Below are 19,087 nucleotides of genomic sequence, written 5' to 3'. Positions count from 1 at the left end.
AGGTCTGCAGATTCCTGGGGGTTTGCATTAGTCTACTTAGGCAGCCATAACAGAATACCACAGACTTTGTGGCTTGAGAAAATAAATTTTGTTGTTTAATATTCTGAGCACCGGAAGTTCAATATTAAGGTGCTGGCAGTGTTGGTTTCTGGTGAAGCCTTTTCTTCCTGGTGTGCAGAAGACCACAGTGTCTTCTCATGGCCTTTCCTCTGTGAGTATATTCCTGGTGTTTCTTCATTTTCTTTTTTTTTTAAGGATTTTATTTATTATTTATTCATGATAGACATAGAGAGAGAGAGAGAGAGAGAGAGAGAGAGAGGGGCAGAGACACAGGCAGAGGGAGAAGCAGGCTCCATGCAGGGAGCCTGACATGGGACTCGATCCCGGGTCTCCAGGATCACGCCCTGGGCCGAAGGCAGGTGCTAAACCGCTGAGCCACCTAGGGATCCCCTGTTCCTTCATTTTCTGGTAAGGACATTAATCCTGTTGGATTAAGGCCCCAAACTTATGATGTCAGTTAACCCTATCTCTTTAAAGGCCCTATCTTCAAATACACTCACATTGGGTTTAGGGTGTCAACATACAAATTTTGGGGACATAGAATTCAACCCATACCACGGTCCCAAGATCTTTTCATGGGATCTATGACATCCAAATGGTTTTGTTACTAATACTAAGATGTTATTTGCCATTTGTAATGTATAGATGTTTTCACTGAGGGTACAAAAATAATGGGAGGTAGCTTACCACAAATAATCTGGTAGCTTACCACAAATCAAGGCGGTGGTATTCGACTGTATTTGTGATCATTATCTTCTTCAGTGATACATATTTGCAGTAAAGAAAAAAATAGGTTATTAAAGGGCTATTAAGTACTCTTAAATTTGCTCAGTTTTAATTTATAATATAATAAATATTGGTAACCTATATAAATTAAATCTCTTATCAGTCCTCTATAAGTTTTTAAATTTCTTTGTCTTTACTGATTGCTATGGCTAGGACTTTCAGTACTATAGTGAATAAAAGTGGTGAGAGAGGACATCCTTGTTTTGTTCTTGATCTTAGGGGAAAAGCTCTCAGGTTTTCACCATCAAGTAAGATGTTAGCTATGGGTTTTTCATATATGGCCTATATTGTATTGAGGTATGTTTCCTCTAAACCTACTTTGTTTAGAGTTTTTATCATGAATGAATGTTGTACTTTGTCAAATGCTTTTTCTGAATCTGTCGAGACGATCATATGGTTTTTATCCTTTCTCTTGTTAGTATGATGTATCATGGTGAACCTTTTTTTAATGTGTTGTTGAATTTGGCGTGGAGTCCTCAATAGTTTTTAAAAGTGTAAAGGAATCCTTAAACTAAAAAATTTGAAAACTGCTGATGTCAGGAGGAAAAGGAGGCCATTATGTATTACTAATTAAGAAAAAAAATTTGTTATTTAAGTAAATTTTCATTTTCTTTTTTCTTTTAAAGATTTTATTTATTTATTCATGAGAGACACACACAGAGAGAGAGAGAGAGAGAGAGAGAGGCAGAGACACAGGCAGAGGGAGAAGCAGGCCCCATTCAGGGAGCCTGATGTGGGACTCGATCCCGGGACTCCAGGACCAGGCCCTGGGCCAAAGGCAGGCGTTAAACCACTGAGCCACCCAGGGATCCCAAATTTTCATTTTCTAACCTTGGTTCATAAAGTAAGTAGATCTTCTATAATCAGAGAAAATAAATGTTTATTTAAGAAAGGTTGAATTTCTATATTTCTCTTTAATAAAAAAATAAAAACATGAATATGCTTTTTAAATTCCCAGATGATTCACGCCTCTCTCTACTTCCTCTTTTGGTCTTGACTTCAGGGGAGAGGATGCAGGGCTAGTTTCTGTATCTCTGGCCCATTTGCTAGGGGTTTTGTTGATGGATGGTAGGTATGGTCCTTAGGAAATGAATGAAGAAACCAATATACACATATATAAAGTATTTAGTACTCAATATAGAGAATTTTGAACAGAATATTTTTCAAGGAAGTTAAAGTGACATTTCTCATAAGTGGATTTTGAGCTGATTCTTAGGACAGATCATGAATTGACAGAGAGGAAAGGTGGATGAAGGAGAGGAGATGTATAAAGCAGGAATTGGCAAACTTCTTCTGTCAAGGACCAGATATCTTAGGCATTGTTGGCCATGTAGCAACTGCTCAACTCAACTAGTGTAGTACAAAAGCAGCCATAGACAGTAAGTAAACAAACATGACTATATTTCAACAAAATCTTATTTATGGACATTATCATACAGTTTTTTTGTGCTATGAAATATTCTCTTTTGTTTTTTTTTCAACCATTTAAAAAATGAAAACATTCTTGGCTCACAGGCCATAAAATAATAGGTGGTGGGCCTTGTTTAACCAGGAACCAGAGTTTGCCTGACCCCTGGTATGGAAGATCAGGAGGCTGGTCTTGGGCTGAAGGCTGGAAGATGGCTGTCATGATTTCAGGCAAAGGTGAAGAAAAAGTAGGACTATGTTAATGGGCATTCTGACTGGGGACTTATACATTTTGGGGGATCTTTTTAGGAAACTAACTTTTGGTTTGTTGATTTCCTCTTTTTACCTTTTCATTGATTTCTGCACTTTTATTATTTTTTCTTTTACTTCCTTTACATTTACTTTTGCTTTTTTTTCCCCTAGCTTCTTAAGATAGTCCCTTAAAGGAACTTTTACTCCCCCTATTATAAGCATTTAAAGCTATAAAATCCCTCTCTTCTAAACACTGCTTTTGCTATAATATAGCAAGTTTTTGTATAGTATATTTTTTTTAAATCATCATTCCATTTGATGTATTTTCAAAAATCTTTTTTCTTTCCTTTAAAAAAAATTTTTTTTTTTTTTTTTGCTTTGTAGATAATTGTAATTTTAAACATTTGGAGCTTGGGTTTTTTTTTTCCCCCTGAAATGTCTTATTGTTACTGATTTTTAATATAATTTCAGTGTGTTCAGGCAACATATTCTGATGTGTTCAATCCTTTAAAATTTATTTTGATTTATTAGCAGTATCTCTTAGGCAAAGTACCACAAGCACTTGAAAAGAATATGTATTCTGCAGTTGTTGGGTGTAGTTTCTAAAAATATCAGTTAGGTCAAGGTGGTTGATAGTACTGTTGGAATTTTCTAAGTCTTTATTGATTTTTTTTTTTTAAGAGATGCTTGCTTCTGTCAGTTGCTGAGGGAGAGGGATGCTAAAAATCTCCAACTATAATGGGTATTTGTTTTTCTCTATTTAATTCATTCAGTTTTTGCCTCTTATATTTTTAAGCTCTGCCATTAGAGGCTAGGATAATAGGAAATCCTAAATGCCATGTCACACGAGTGAGAATTCTTTGTGCCAGCTATGGAGGGCGCTGCTGAGTGATGACTCGGGGTGTGACACTGTGAACATGAGGATATGGGAATGGGGTAGAAGGGGCATTGAGGAGGCAGAGCAGGGGTAGAGGTTAGGCCTGCTGTTGGAGGTGCCTCAGATTTGGGTTGCTAACAAGTGCAATGTGGAATGTGACGATGATTCTAAAAACCTGAACAAGATATTGGTCTGATAGACATGGAAGAGAAATAATTAACAGTGTTTAATGGAGTGGAAGATACGAAGTGCTGGGAGAGCTGCTTTCAGCAGTTCAGAGAACTAGGAAACTGGGCAAATGGAAGTGTGATTGCTGGTGATAGCGGTGTATTTAATTGCGACTTTGAGTGATAGTGATGAGTGTTCTCTCATTAAATGCTCCTTAGATTGTGGTGGTGCCTGGATATATAAATGTAGGCATTATGTAGGAATACAGAGAAGTCAGGATTAGTGAAAGAGGAGCAGAGGTTCTTTTTTAAAAGGTTTTATTTATTTTTATTTTATATCTCTCTGTGTCTATAGAGATAGTTGGATCAATAGAGGGAAGGGGGCAAGCAGACTCCCTCCTGAGCACAGAGCCCAACTCAGGGCTCAATCTCAGGATCCTGAGATCATGATCTGAGCCAAAATCAAGAGCTGAATGATTAACCAGCTGAGCCACCCAGGCACCTGGAGCAGAGATTCTTTGTGCTGAGTTTTTATATTACACATACTATGAAATCATTCATTTCTGAAATCATTTTGGGATAAAGTTTTTATATGTGATCTTGGCTCAGACGTTACCCTCACATATTAACTGGCCTTAACCACTCCATTGAACATATAAAAGTAGCTCCCCTAGTAACTCTGCCTCAAAATATTCAGTTTTATTTACTGATCTTTTCCTCTCACTGGATGGAATGTGAGCTTTGAAGAGTGGGAACTTCATCTCTGTTGTTCATTGCCACACCCAAGCATGTGCTATAGTGCTTACCATGTATCAGGCTCTTAAACATGTGAAGATTGAATCAGTCTGCCTGTTACAAAAGAAATGATGTGTACTGAGTAAAAGAAATAATAAAAAAATATTTTATAATCTGATTTTAAAATAACTTATAATGTGTATTACCTGTCTTTTGAAGTCATGAAGCTAGATGTTTGATTATTGTCTGCTCTCCCACCTGAAGCTACTATGCATGCTACTATGTGGAAAGTGATAGTTAAATGTAACTGTAGATTAGCACACCTCATTATGTGATTATAACTTTGCTTTCCAAAAAATGGAATTACTAGTTGAAACCTCTAGGCACATAAACAGGCCACTTTTCTATTTAAAAAGGTATTATGTAATTTAGAAATATCACAAAAAAGAAACAAATATCTAGATACAAGTATTTTTTTAAAGATTTATTTATTTATTTATTTATTTATTTATTTATTTATTTATTTATTTATTTATTTATTTATTTATTACAAGGAGAGAGAGACAGGCAGAGGGAGAAGCAGGCTCCTTGCAGGGAGCCCAATGTGGGACTCGATCCCAGATCCCAGGATCAAGCCCTGAGCCGAAGGCAGACACTCAACTGCTGAGCCACCCAGACAGACGTCCCTAGATAAAGTATTTTTATCAGTTAACTTTAGTGGGTATCTATTCTTTTTGCTACCCTAGAGAGGTACAAAGAGGTAATTTGTCTTTGTCAGTTGATAGTGTGTGGAGTAAACTGAGCCCACACATAGAAAAATGTGTAATGCAAACACTCATAAAGTATATGTCAATTTGAACTGTTACCTAAAGTGATCTAACCTGTGTTTTGTAAAATGCCATCTTAGTACAGTGCCATCTTCGAACACATATAAAACCTGTACTGGGTTTAAAATCCTATCTGAGCATCCCACCATAGTGTTTTGGAGATTTAGAACTGCTTAGTTTTGATAGTCCTCAACAGCTGTCTTCCGATTCAGTAAAGTTGCTCTTTAAGAAAGAACTAAACACTTGTAGCTTAGGTGTTACATTTCATTTTTAGCTCTTTAAATGTGGACTCTCTCCAACATCCTGGTGTTTTCTCTCGCCTTGTAGCAAAAACAGAGAGATAAATTATTGCAGAATGATGCCACAGAAATGGGCTTTCTCCGATTAGTAGAGACTAATCCAGCAGGTTTACTACTTTCAGCTTTCTTTTCTCCATGTGTTCTCACCTTCAAACCTGTGCCTTATCTCGTATACTAACAATCTAGTGCCCACCTCCCACCCCCACCCCGCCGCCATGCTAGTGATACTGTTCTTGGATTTGTTTAGAAGGGTATAAATAATGTCCTTTGACCAGTTTAATGATCCTCATTGTCCTTAAGCTTTTAACTGCATTACCATTGTTGAATTGGAATAGATTCATTAATAACATAAATTAACCTTTTAAAATGTTGTGTACCTACTCTGTGCAAGTTAAAAAACATCCAGTCTTGGGAGGGAGTAACAATAAGCAGAGAATCACACAAATATGTTAATATATTTTGAAAAATGCTATGAAGGAAAAGTAGAAAGTGCTATGAAAGTATAAGGAAGGGCTGATTTAGATTACTATGGTCAGAGAAGTAGAGTTTTAGCTGAAGTTTGGACAGGGACTAGGAATTGGGCAGGTGAAGAAAATAGGAGATTATTTGCAACAAAGAATATATTCTAGCAAAGGCCTTGGAGTGAGAAAGAAGACTGGGAAATAGGCAGGAGCTGAGAAAGGACCAATGCTGCTAAAGCATAGCATGCTACATATGGGAAGAATGGCTATGTCATGGTTTGGTATTTTATTATAAGTGTTATAAAACCTCATGGAAGGGACATAAGCAGGAATAGGATATCAGATTTGTATATATGTGGTTGATGACTTATTTTTGAAATAGGCAAGATAGAGTACAATATAGGATGGCAGCATTTGGGTGAGTGTGAAGGTATCTTTAAAAAAAAAAAAAAAGGAATAGCCAAAGAAAAGGAATATAGAGGAGTTTAGTTTGGAACTTCTTAATAAATAGGCAGATGCTTGCAGATGTGGAGCTTAACATACAGCATAAATATAGTAGGAGCATTCTTTTGATAATAACTTGTATCCAAAATAGATATGTTTATACAACATTCAGAATTAGTAGTTTTGAAATCCAGTAGTCTGGACTTTTCAGTGTTTATCTCTTTAATGTACATGTAATGGAGGCTGTAGGAACCGTTAATATTTTAGATTTAGTAGTTGATATACAGGCACTTAAACACACAATTTTGGTTTTAAGGTTATAATCTGGCTTTCTTAAAAAGAGGGGGGACAAGAGATAGAAGTAGTGATTCAACAAAATACTTTGAATTGATGTTTTACTGTACTGTTTACATTTATTTTATCTCTACAACTTTGAATTTAAGCATCAGTATTTCCCTGGAAGCCAAATGAAAATTAAAAACAAAAAGCCATATGAAGATACATAAAATTTCCTGAATATGTATTACTGAAATAAATAAAGAAATGCAAGATATCCAAGTCTGGAAAAAACCAAGGGAAAATGTGATGGCTGCCATCATTTATGAGAGAAGTGGCTGCCAGGCAGAAGAGATTAAACTTAGCTGGCTATGGTTTGTTAATCACTTCGCAGTGTTTACCACGTGCCAGCCATTGTTTTAAACTACTTAAAAGTACTCCATGTTTACTCTCCTGACAACTTTGGGATAGGCACAAAGTTCTGCTTTTTTGTAGAGCAGGAAACTAAGAGGCACAGAGAGGTGAAGATCAGAAAGTTAGTGATGGTAGAGTTGAGTTCCAGAATCCATACTTGTAACCATAATGAAATATACATCAGTTATAAGAAGGGAATGTGGTTGCCTATAGGCAGATGTGGATAGCTAAAGCTCAGTTAATTTATTTCAGTGCAACAAAAAGAAGAAAAAAATAAATAAAAATAATTAAAATTTATTTCAGTGGTGTGAGGTTTTATTCTATCAGTATACTCAATTTACTAATCCATTCTATTATTGTTGAGCATTTGGGTTCTTACCATTTTTTGCTCTCATAAACAATGCTGGCATGAACATCTTTCATCATACCTCTTGTCCATGTGTACAAAGAATTTCCTCGGGGTCACAGTTCTCTTAAATATTGGTCCCCTCAGAATTCTTGCTACTTACAAATCTTATTCTTATAAATCTTACAAGATTTATTTTCCTGGCTGGAGTTCCCTGGAGCTCGTGCTTTTACCACAGAACAACGGTTTTCATATCTTTCCAACATAATACATTGTCTTCTAAAAACACCATGAATTTACCCACATTTTTTAACACATCCAAAAATTGTATGAAGAGGTGGTTTTTTTCTGGAGAGAGATTATAAGGTTTTCATAAAAGCATTTTGTAATCATAAGAACAATGAAATCAGCCTTCTAAAAATCAAAGATTAATAAGGAAAAATAATTAAATATTGCCATTATATTAAAAAATAGTTTTATCTTTAAAGTCTTTTCTTAGGCCTCCTTAATACTCTAAGATAGTATTAAGAAAAAAACAGATAACTATTGAAGGAGTTAAATAAACTTTAAATATTTTAAAATTATTTTTTAACAATATGGCTGGTTTAATTTCAAATTTTATTCAGATTTTTTTTGCCTTTGATTTGGAGAGCATGACCCTTATTAACATGGTCAGGATGGACAGCCCCGTGGCTTAGCAGTTTAGCGCTGCCGCCTTCCCAGGACGTGATCCTGGAGACCCTGGATCGAGTCCCATGTCAGGCTCCCTGTGTGGAGCCTGCTTCTCCCTCTGCCTGTGTCTGTGCACCCCCCTCTCTCTTTGTGTCTCTAATAAATAAATAAAATCTTAAAAAAAAAAAAAAAACATGGTCAGGAGGAGGAGGGTTGGTAGCATCATTCTTTCGTTCTTCTGTGAAAACCTTACAGTGTCTCTTAAGGAAAAAACATGATTTCACACAAAATTTTAGGTGCCACCTTCCTTCTTAAATTTTATTTGGGGTACAACTAATAAGAGCAGAGAAGTTACTATGGAATCTTAACTCTGTGTAAACCAAAGTAATTTCTAATTGCCACTAGTGTTAATTGTTTATTTATAATGACTCACTACAGAATGGCAGCATAGCTAACCTAAGCTAGTCCCACCACACCCAGATTTTGGTTAACATTATCCCTTTCTCTCCTCATCAAAAAGTACATCATAAAGAAGAAGAGTTAAAGTCATGTTGTAATAGTAATAACCTTGAATCTGCACTAATTTTATGGAAGTAATGAATGTACAAACATTTTAATTTTAAGTGTTATTAGTAACACATTACTTTCATTACACTAAACAGTTACGGTCTACTGCTTTTAGAGATTTGAAAGTTTCCTGTACTTTTTCACAGAGAAAAGAACAGACCACAGCTTCTTTTGATACTCTTCTCATCATAAGGCAGCAGTTGCTAACAGAAGGTGGATTTTTTTCTGTTTTCCCAGTCAGAATCCATGGTATCAGCTAATGTGTATGAAGAGACGTTCCCTTTATCTAAAGCTGGTCCTTTTTAAAAATTTCCAAATAACTATTGTATAGGCCTTACTGCCTGTTGTTTAGTTCTTTTTATGTCATATCATTCATTATGTTATTGAGTAATTTCAGTGGCTGATTGGTTCTTGAGAATGTCAGGATGGTGGATTTTAAAATTGGCAGAAAGATTAAGTTGTTAATAACATACATGAAGGAAAACTTTAAAAAGATTATGAAAAACAGGATTATTGAAAATAAACAAAATATTACCAATAATAATATAGTATTTGATTCCAGGTAAAAGTGGTAGGTTGAGCACAAATTAATATTGTTCCTTCCTCAAACCAGAGTTTAGTTAAACAACAACAAAAATAAAGTCTGAGCAGCCTGGGTGGCTCAGTGGTTTACCGCTGACTTCGGCCCAGGGCATGATCCCGGGGACCCGAAATCGAGTCCCACGTCGGGCTCCCTGCACAGAGCCTGCCGCTCCCTCTGCCTGTCTCTGCCTCTCTCTCTCTCTGTTTCTCATGAATAAACAAATAAATAAAATCTTAAAAAACAAACAAAAATAAAGTCAATAAGGGTAGTAGTTGGATTATTTTTAGTCATAAATCCAGAGATGTAGGAGAATTGAAGAAAAATAGGGTAAAATTTTCAAGGGAAAATTCTGGTGGGAACCAGGTTTCTCACATCAGTATTTGCATCCTAACAAAGAGTTTGCCCAGGTTGTCCTGTAATGAAGGTCGCAATCAATAGCCCCATGTACTTAATTAGAGCTTTAGATAAGCTTTTTTGTTTCCAAAGATCCAAATATCATGAAGCATCTAAGAAAAGCACCTACTATGAATAACAGAAACCAAAGTAAACAAATCAAGAATACAAAAGAACTTGCTGAAAACAGACTATACAGCCGAGGAAATGTTATGTATACATTCACACACATACACATCCAGTTATATATAGATATATATGAATATACACACACATACATATACCATATGTGTGTATAACATATCTTCAGCGAGATGGGATGCTACATCCATAAAGCAAGAATAAGATACTTTAAAAAGAGCATTCAGAAAACAATTCCTATAAATTAAGAATATGAAGCAGAAAAAAATTCAATAGAAGTATTGGATAACAAAGATTCAGATGCAATGAAACGCCAGGACACCTGCACCCCAATGTTTCTAGCAACAATGTCCACAATAGCCAAACTGTGGAAGGAGCCTCGGTGTCCATCGAAAGATGAATGGATAAAGAAGATGTGGTTTATGTATACAATGGAATATTACTCAGCCATTAGAAACGACAAATACCCACCATTTGCTTCAACGTGGATGGAACTGGAGGGTATTATGCTGAGTGCAGTAAGTCAATCGGAGAAGGACAAACAGTGTATGTTCTCATTCATTTGGGGAATATAAATAATAGTGAAAGGGAATATAAAGGAAGGGAGAAGAAATGTGTGGGAAATATCAGGAAGGGAGACAGAACATAAAGACTCCTAACTCTGGGAAACGAACTAGGGGTGGTGGAAGGGGAGGAGGGCGGGGGGTGGGGGGGAATGGGTGACGGGCACTGAGGGGGACACTTGACGGGATGAGCACTGGGTGTTATTCTGTATGTTGGTAAATTGAACACCAATAAAAATTAATTTATTAAAAAAAGTATTGGATAATGAATTGAGGATAATTGTTTAGAAAGTAGAGTAAAAAGGGAAAGAAATGATAAGCAGAAGATTGAAGAAAATAAAAAGATGAATCTAGAAGGGTCAGCTTACTAGTGTTAAGAGTTCTAAAAAGAGAGAACAGAATAAATGAAGGGAAAGAAAAAAATAAATAGTATAATCCAAGAAAATTTCCCAGAACAAAAGTGTTTGTTGGGTGCCCAGCATAAAGGAAGAAAAGAGATCAATTCCAGTTCAAGAAATAGGATATCCACATAGTCAACTAAGACTCGGTCTCCGTAATATTCAGGGAAATTCAAATTGAAATGAAATCCCATTTTTATCCATTAGACTGGTTAAAAAATAAAGTCTGATGATATCAGGTGTTGGAAAGAATATGGGGGAGATGGTTTGTATACATTACTAGTGGGAGTGAGTATGAAACAACCATTTTGGCAAGCAATTTGACAAATGGTGAGTAAAGTGGAAGATATGTAGCTACTGTAACTCAGAAATTCCACTTCTGAGTATTGCCATTAGAAATTCTTACACTCGGATGCCTGAGTGGCTCAGTGGTTGAGCATCTGCCTTTGGCTCAGGGCATGATCCCGGGATCCGGGATTGAGTCCCACATTGGGCTCCTTGTGGGGAACCTGCTTCTCCCTCTGCTTCTGTCTCTGCCTCTCTCTGTGTGTCTCTCATGAATAAATAGATACAATTAAAAAAAATTCTTATACTTAAAATTGAGGTGGTTGCATTAGCCAGAACTTGTGCCAGAATCCAACATCAGAATCAGGTAATGAAGACAGAAAGGCCTTACAGGAGAGGAAAATTGGAACCAGTAAATTGAAAGCCTTCAAGCATGCCCAGTAATCTAATCATGGGGGTCTAGTAGGAGTCTGTACTGTCATATTAGATCTCCTACTCTGGATTCCTCTGGATTAGGGTAGGGGTGGTGAGGAAAGGCTTAAAATGCTGAGCTTTAGATGGCATAGATAATTACATAGTAATCACTGATGTATAGAATATTTGAATCACTGTATTGTACACCTGAAACTAATATGACACTGTATGTCAACTATACTGGAATTAAAATTAAATGAAAAAAATCACTAGAGAAGTACATTTTATTTTTTATTTTTTCAAACATTATATTTGAAAGAGAGAGAGTAACCACGAGTGGTGGGGAGGGGGTGGAGAAGCAGGCTGATCCCAGGGCCCCAAGATCATAATCTGAGCTGAAGGCAGGCCCTTAAACAACTGAGCCACCCAGGCACCCCAAGGAGAGATAAAATTTAAGAGAGCTCACTGATTTCACAGTAATAACCAAACATCAGATTATCAAAACTGTCTGTTTTCTCGGTATTTCTTCATATTCCTCCTGTCTTCTTAGGTTCTCTGTGTCACCTATCTCCTGGTTCCATATTTTTTACTTCTCATTGCGTACATATCTTTTTTTTGTACATATATTTTTTGAAAATGGATTTATCTTGTGCTTTTCCATCTTCTTACAGTCTGTAAACGACTGTGCTTAGCCTCCCTCTTAGCATTTCTCTCACCCTCCCTCACATGGTTCACCATGAATTCATCAGGACCCTAAATCATCTGGCTTCAGTTACTGCCTGGTTTTGAAGAAGTACCCATAAAAAAATCTCAGGTTTTACAGAAGAGAGTGGCATCATGTGGCAAAGACTATACCCACAGGATTAAGTATGCAAGTGATTTGGGGTGTTGCTCTTCCTTGGAAGCCAAATAATGACAGAACCTAGGTTTATGGATGACTGAACAGTGCCATCTTTGCTGATAGTCAGTTGCTATTTACCAGTTCCTACACACATTTACTTAGAGAAAATTTAATGATAAAGTTCTTCAAAATGAAAGAACACACAAAATAATATCAGGAGGTTTGAAATGAATTGTTTCATTCAAGAAAATGTTCTAGGGCACTGTATAATAAATGCAAATAAACTAGACATATAAAGTGAGAAAAATTCAAATATAATGTAAATTGGGCTAATCTAACTATGAAACCTTTTTAATGGTTTTAACTATAAGTCAATATGAAAAACTAGTTCAGGGACACCTGGATGAGCGTTGAGTGTGCCTGCCTTCCGCCAAGGATGTGATCCTGGAGTTCTGGGATCGAGTCCCACATTGGGCTGTCTGCATGGAGCCTGCTTCTCTCTCTGCCTATGCCTCTGCCTCTCTTGTGTCTCTCATGAATAAATAAATAAAATCTTTAAAAAACAGAAAAAAAGAAAAACTAGTTTCAAGTTTCTTTGAGTTTTTGAATTGTAGGTTTAAATAAAAAAAAATCTTGAAACTATAAAAAGCAGTTAGTTTAGAGAGACTAGAAGAGGTAAATACTTTTGAATCCAGGTGATTGGATCGCTCCATTTTGTAACATTAAACATTTTACTTTAATATGGAATTCAGCATTGGGGGAAATCATGATTTATGGAAAACAGTTTTTATGCGGAAAGAAAAAGCCCAAAACAAGCATTAAAAAAAAAACTATTACAAATGTAAAGCAAAAGAAAAATAGATTTGTACTTATTGGTAGTGTAATGTACTAGATATATGTAAAATAAACCACTAATTTTATTTTTGAATATATGATTTAATTTGGGAGGAGAATTGAATCTTGGTGAATTCATGAAAGTATTCAATCCCTCTGTTTTTGAGGGGGTCTTTTTTAGTTTCAGCAATATTATAAAGAAAATTTTTAAAATTTTGTTTATTTATTTTGAAAGAGAGGCTGCAAGTGGGGGGAGGGGCATAGGGAGAAGGAGGAGGCTGACTCCCACTGAGGCTATACAGGGAGCCCCATGTAAGGGCTTGATCTCAGGACCCTCAAATCAAGACCTGAGTCAGAATCAAGGGTCGGGCACTTAACTGCCTGAGCCACCCAGGTGCCCCAGCAATGTTAGAAAATTTAAGTGTATAGGTCTTGTATATCTTTTGTTAAATTAATTCCTAAGTATTCTATGTTTTTTGATATATTACAAATTTGTTTTGCATTTTATTTTCCATTTATGATTGTATAGAATGAATAGAATTTGTAGACTCACCTTATATCCTATTACTTTGCCAAGTTACATATTAATCCTATTAATCAGATTCCTTAGAATTATGTACCTAAAAATGATTTTAAGTGAACAAAGACAATTTTAGTTCTTCTTCTCTGAATTTCCTTTTATTTCTCTTACAGCGCTGACTAGGACCTTCAGTACATCCATTATAATAATGAACTGGCTATAGGGTGCCTGACTGGCTCTCTCAGTTGAGCGTGCAACTCTTGATCTTGGGGTTGTGGGTTTGGGCCCCACATTGGGATTGAGATTACTTAAAAATAAAATTAAAAAAAATAATGAAGTAGCTAGAGTGAACATTCTAGCCTTATTCCTAAAATTAGAAACTCCCAATATTTCACCATTATATAAAAACTAGATGTAGATTTTTCATTCATCCTCTTGATTATCATATTAAGGGAGTTACCTTGGGCAGCCCTGGTGGCTCAGCGGTTTAGCACCGCTTTCAGCCCAGGGCCTGATCCTGGAGACCCAGGATCAAGTCCCACGTCAGGCTCCCTGCATGGAGCCTGCTTCTCCCTCTGCCTGTGTCTCTGCCTCTCTCTTTCTCTCTGTGTCTCTCATGAAATAACAAATAAAATCTTAAAAAATAATAAATTCTTTAATTCTTAGCTTGCTGAGAATTTTATCATGAATAGGTACTGATTTTTGTCAGATTTTTTTCTGTATCTGTTGCAATGTTTATATCTTTTTATTCTGTTAACATGGTAAATTACATTAACTGATATTTGAATTTTAAACCAAACTTCTATTTCTTGGATAAACCACAATGATCAAGGTATATTATCCTTCTTATATATTGCTGGGTTCAATTTATTGTTTTGCATCTGTATTCATGAGGCTGATTTTCTTTTCTAGTAATATCTTTGTCAAGTTTTGGCGTTAGGGATTTGCTTATTTAATAAAACAAGTTGGAGAGTATCTCTTTTCTGTTTTCTAGAAAGTATGTAAGATTCTTATGATTACTTCATTAAATGTTTGAGATAGCCCACCAGCGAAGCCATCTGGGGCTAGAGTTTTGTTTTTGTGGTATTTTGTATTTTGTTTTTGTTATAATTATGAAATAGTTTCTTTAATAGATAGCATTCCATTTATTTCCGTAGTCATTTTGGTAATTTTAAGGGATTTTTCATTTTATCTCAGTTACTGGATTGATTTGCATTATATAGTTTAAAACATTATATTTGTAGTATCAGAAGTGATATTTCTCCTATATTGATAATTTGTGTTGCCTTTTGGTTTTCTTGAACAGTCTTGCCAGAGTATTAATGATTGTTTTAATCTTTTAAACTGTTGGTTTTAATTTGTTTGAATTGTCTTGAGTTTGGATTATTATTTTGACTTCACCAACTTCTTTTTGTGCCATCTTACATCTCCTATTAGCTAATAATAGTAGATTCAGCCTATTCAGTGAATTTGACAATTTTTATACTGAACTATCTAACTCTTGAATTTTCATTTATTTTTTTTCCCCATTTACTGCCAATATTTCTCATCTGCTCACTCATCAAAATATCTTGAACATGCTTGTTTGTATTAACTGTTTTAATATCCTTGTCAGTTAATTCAAACATCTAGATCATCTTGTAATAGGATTTTTCTCCTGATTTTCAGTTAAAAATTTTAACTTCTTAGCATGTTTAGAAATTTTTTTATTGCGTCCTAGATTTTGTTGATGATATTTTAGATTGTTTTTTTTTAGAAATTGTTTTGGTTTTTAAAATTTTTTTAAATTTTTATTTATTTATGATAGTCACACACAGAGAGAGAGAGGGAGAGAGAGAGAGAGGCAGAGACACAGGCAGAGGGAGAAGCAGGCTCGATGCACCGGGAGCCCGACGTGGGATTCGATCCCGGGTCTCCAGGATCGCGCCCTGGGCCAAAGGCAGGCGCCAAACCGCTGTGCCACCCAGGGATCCCTGGTTTTTGTTCTAAATTACTGGGTAGTAAATACACACCCATACCATCCAGCAATTGCATTTCTGGGTATTTATTCTAGAGAAATGAAAACTTACGTTCACATAGAAACCTGTACATAATTATTTATAGCAGCTTTGTTCCCATACTGTTTAATTCATTTTTTTTAAGATTCTCAAAGTGACAAAATTATAGAAATAAAGGACAGATAAGTGGTTGCCAGGAATTAAGGAAAGGACAGGAGGGTGTGATTATAAACAGCTAAGGGAATCTAAGTGGGGGTATAGTATATGGATCTTTACATGTACTAAAATGCCATAGAGTTATAAACAAAGATATATATCTAGTATCTATATGTAAAATGAGTGAATGAAAAAAACTGGCAAAATCCAAGTAAGATCTGTAGTCTAGATAATTGTATTGTGCCGGTCAGTTTCTCAGTTTATGATAATATACTACAGTTATATAGGATGTCACTTTGGGGGTAGGTGAGTAGTATGTACCTGGATCTCTCTGTAACACTAATACAACTTCTGGTGAAGGTAAGAGGCCATCTATATGTATCTAATACATATCCATATGTATCTAATCACCAGAAAGGATGTCTGCTGTAAAATCATATCTTCATCCATTGTCTTTTGGAAGTATTTTTCCGGATCACCTTACAAGTTGGATTTTCTTTCTTTTTTTCTTTTTTTTTTTTTTTTCAATTTCTATCCATTTATGAGAGTCGCAGAGAGAGAGAGAGAGAGGCAGAGACACAGGCAGAGGGAGAAGCAGGCTCCATGCACCGGGAGCCCGACGCGGGACCCGATCCCGGGTCTCCAGGATCGCGCCCCGGGCCAAAGGCAGGCGCCAAACCGCAGCGCCACCCAGGGATCCCGGATTTTCTTTCTTTATGCAGCATTTCTGACCTTTGCCATTTCTTAGAAATGACAATAAAATAAATAGAAATAAAGATTAGAAATAAAAATTCTATTTCTTAGAAAATAATATGTCAATCTAACTTCCTTTCTGCTTTTATTTTTTTTCTTCTCCTTTTAGTTGTTTGCGTAATTGGCCTTAAATGAGGTGAGAGTGAAGAAAACTAGAGCCATCTCTGGAAACCTCGCTACCCCACTACCCTGGAAGCTACCTTCTGGAATATTAGACTTGACCATATCTGTTTTGAGGACTCATTATGAACAAAGAAGTCTCCCAGGTGGGAATTGTACTTCTTCTTTTATTTATTTTTTTTTTTTGTACTTCTTCTTTTAAAAGAGCTTTGTCTCTACAAAAAGTATGGAGGGAAAAATGATTACCTGTTGACTCTTTTTGTTAATGGAAATATGTATTTGATTTGAGAGCTTCAAGGTTATTATAAAACATGTGCTGATATTCCTAAAGGAAAATATTAGAGAAGTTCTAGATTACATTTTATGAATCACTTTAATGCACATTTAAATGAATATAGGATTCATATCTATATTTTACAATGTGACCATTATTGAATTAAAAATGGCAAGCGAGTAAGTCATCCTTAGATTTGGTCTATCTATTTCTAACTTGTATGCAGTCATTAAATCTATATTTGGTGCCCATTTTTTTACATTTGGGCATTTTTACATAGTTGTTTTCTAAGAGTTTGTGAGTTGAGGGAAGAATACTTGTGTATCCATGAACATGACAATGATCATAGCAGCCTATAGTTAGAAAGATAAACATGCATCAAGCCAAGACCGTAGGTAAAAAGCTGAAGGTTAATCAGAAACTGATTAATCAGTAAGTGGAAGACTTCCAGTGGGAGGTTTTTTAAATTAAAATATTTTTAATTGAATTATGACATTATACAGATAAAAGTTACAAGTTTTAAATATAGAACTCTTGAATTATCACGTGCAAATTTGCTAAACAGGTTAAGAAGTAAAACAATATCAACACCCCCAGAAACTCCCCTCATCCCTGCCTCAGCTCTATACCACCTACTCACTTTAAAGGAGAAAGTTGTCACCATGGAGAGTGATAGCCACCAACTTGAATATTGGGGTGTAACAATCATAGAAGTCAGAGACAGTTAAATTTAGTTGGCTGACAAGCAATACCAATGTTTGGAATAAACAATGAACTTGGGAGATAAAGGCAAGACTATTTGTTGGCAGAGAGCTTTAAAGCAGGGACTGGATATGCAAAATGATTTGAGAAAATACTCATTTGATCCTGCTACTTCTCACTCTAAAATCTCATTGGTTTCTAGAACACACTCCAGATTTCTGTCTTTTATGAACTGATGGTACCTTGTATTTATTAATTTATGTTTTCTGTTATTTGAAATCAGATTGTTGATTCTCAATAAAGAGAGAGAAATAATAAAGCATTTTGAATATTAAGCCGTTTTGCAAAGTAGGGTGTATTATATAAGTAAGATAAATTTTAATCATATAGGAGACCCCTCTCTTTAATAGTTTTCAGGAAGGGAATGTTAGTACCTTGACTTCATGAAAGAGAAAGGGAGAGAAAACAGAATGATCTAATGATTGATCTCTGGTATCGGTGTCTTTTTCCATACTCATTATTCATTGAGTGACTCTGAGAAAGTCTCTTTTCTTCGTATCACAATGAAAACTTCTATCTTTTCTATTTCCCTTTAACATTTATCAAAAACAATTTTAAACTTGCCATATAGTTGCAAGATTGGTATGCTCTGTATGCCTCCTACCACTTTCACCAGTTACAAACATTTTGTTACATTTTCTTTATCTCTCTGTATATTTACTATTATTTCTGCTCCTCCTCTTCTACCACCACCATTATGATGATGATGATGATGAATCATTTGAGACCTATAGACATTTATGATCTTATACTCCTAAATATTCAGTATGTTCTCCTACTTAACCATAATATAATAATGAAATTCAGGAAGCATTTTCATTATTGTTATTATTTCATTTATAGTTCATATTAGAATTTTATCAGTCGTCTGATCCAGAATCACACATTGTGCAGTTGTGACTGCTCTTTGGTTTCTTAACCTAGAATTATTTATCAGCTTTTCTTTGTCTTCCATAAAATTGACATTTTGGAAGAGAACAGACCAGCTGTTTTGTATAGTAGCACTCATTTTGAGCTCAATATCTGTTTCTATCTGTGTTTCTTTCTGAAGAGACTATATGATGTGTGAGACTTTGGAGATTCATAGATTTCTTAACTGAGAACCTTATCTGGTAGAACAAAACCTATAAAGATTTTTTTCAGGAGAAAGTCTGTTAAAACATGGTAGGGGCCCAAAATTCCAAAAGATAGATTCCTAAAGATGATTTGGACAGTATTGAAAAGAATTTTATATGTGTGTGTATGTATACATATAATCTTAAAATCCAGCAAGATTTATTAGCTTTTGGACAAAAAATAGGATTTGTAATGGCAAATTTTTTTTTATCTTAGAGAAATAGCACATTTCATTTTAAAGTGAATCACATCTTATAGGAAATAATTGTTTTATAATGGTGAGAGAAGTCAGGATTAGACATAGGATCAATTTTATTTATTTCTGTATGATGTTTGGACTAAGAATT

At 35.4% G+C, this 19,087-nt stretch overlaps 1 protein-coding gene across 8 annotated transcripts in view; it reads left to right on the top strand.

Annotated features, from left to right (window-relative positions):
* NCOA1 (nuclear receptor coactivator 1) overlaps nucleotides 1-19,087 on the top strand; it is a 242,279-nt gene that overhangs the window by 121,098 nt on the left and 102,094 nt on the right. For all 8 annotated transcript variants that reach the window (XM_041756554.1, XM_041756549.1, XM_041756551.1 and 5 more), the window contains one exon: nucleotides 16,578-16,734. The gene's annotated coding sequence lies outside the window, so the exon portion shown is untranslated. The remainder of the gene's footprint in view (nucleotides 1-16,577; nucleotides 16,735-19,087) is intronic.

The sequence above is a fragment of the Vulpes lagopus genome, chromosome 5 (genome assembly GCF_018345385.1).
Source record: "Vulpes lagopus strain Blue_001 chromosome 5, ASM1834538v1, whole genome shotgun sequence".
Taxonomy (NCBI): domain Eukaryota; kingdom Metazoa; phylum Chordata; class Mammalia; order Carnivora; family Canidae; genus Vulpes; species Vulpes lagopus.
The sequence above is the reverse complement of the archived record's forward strand: the minus strand, read 5'-3'. Positions and strand labels throughout refer to the sequence as shown.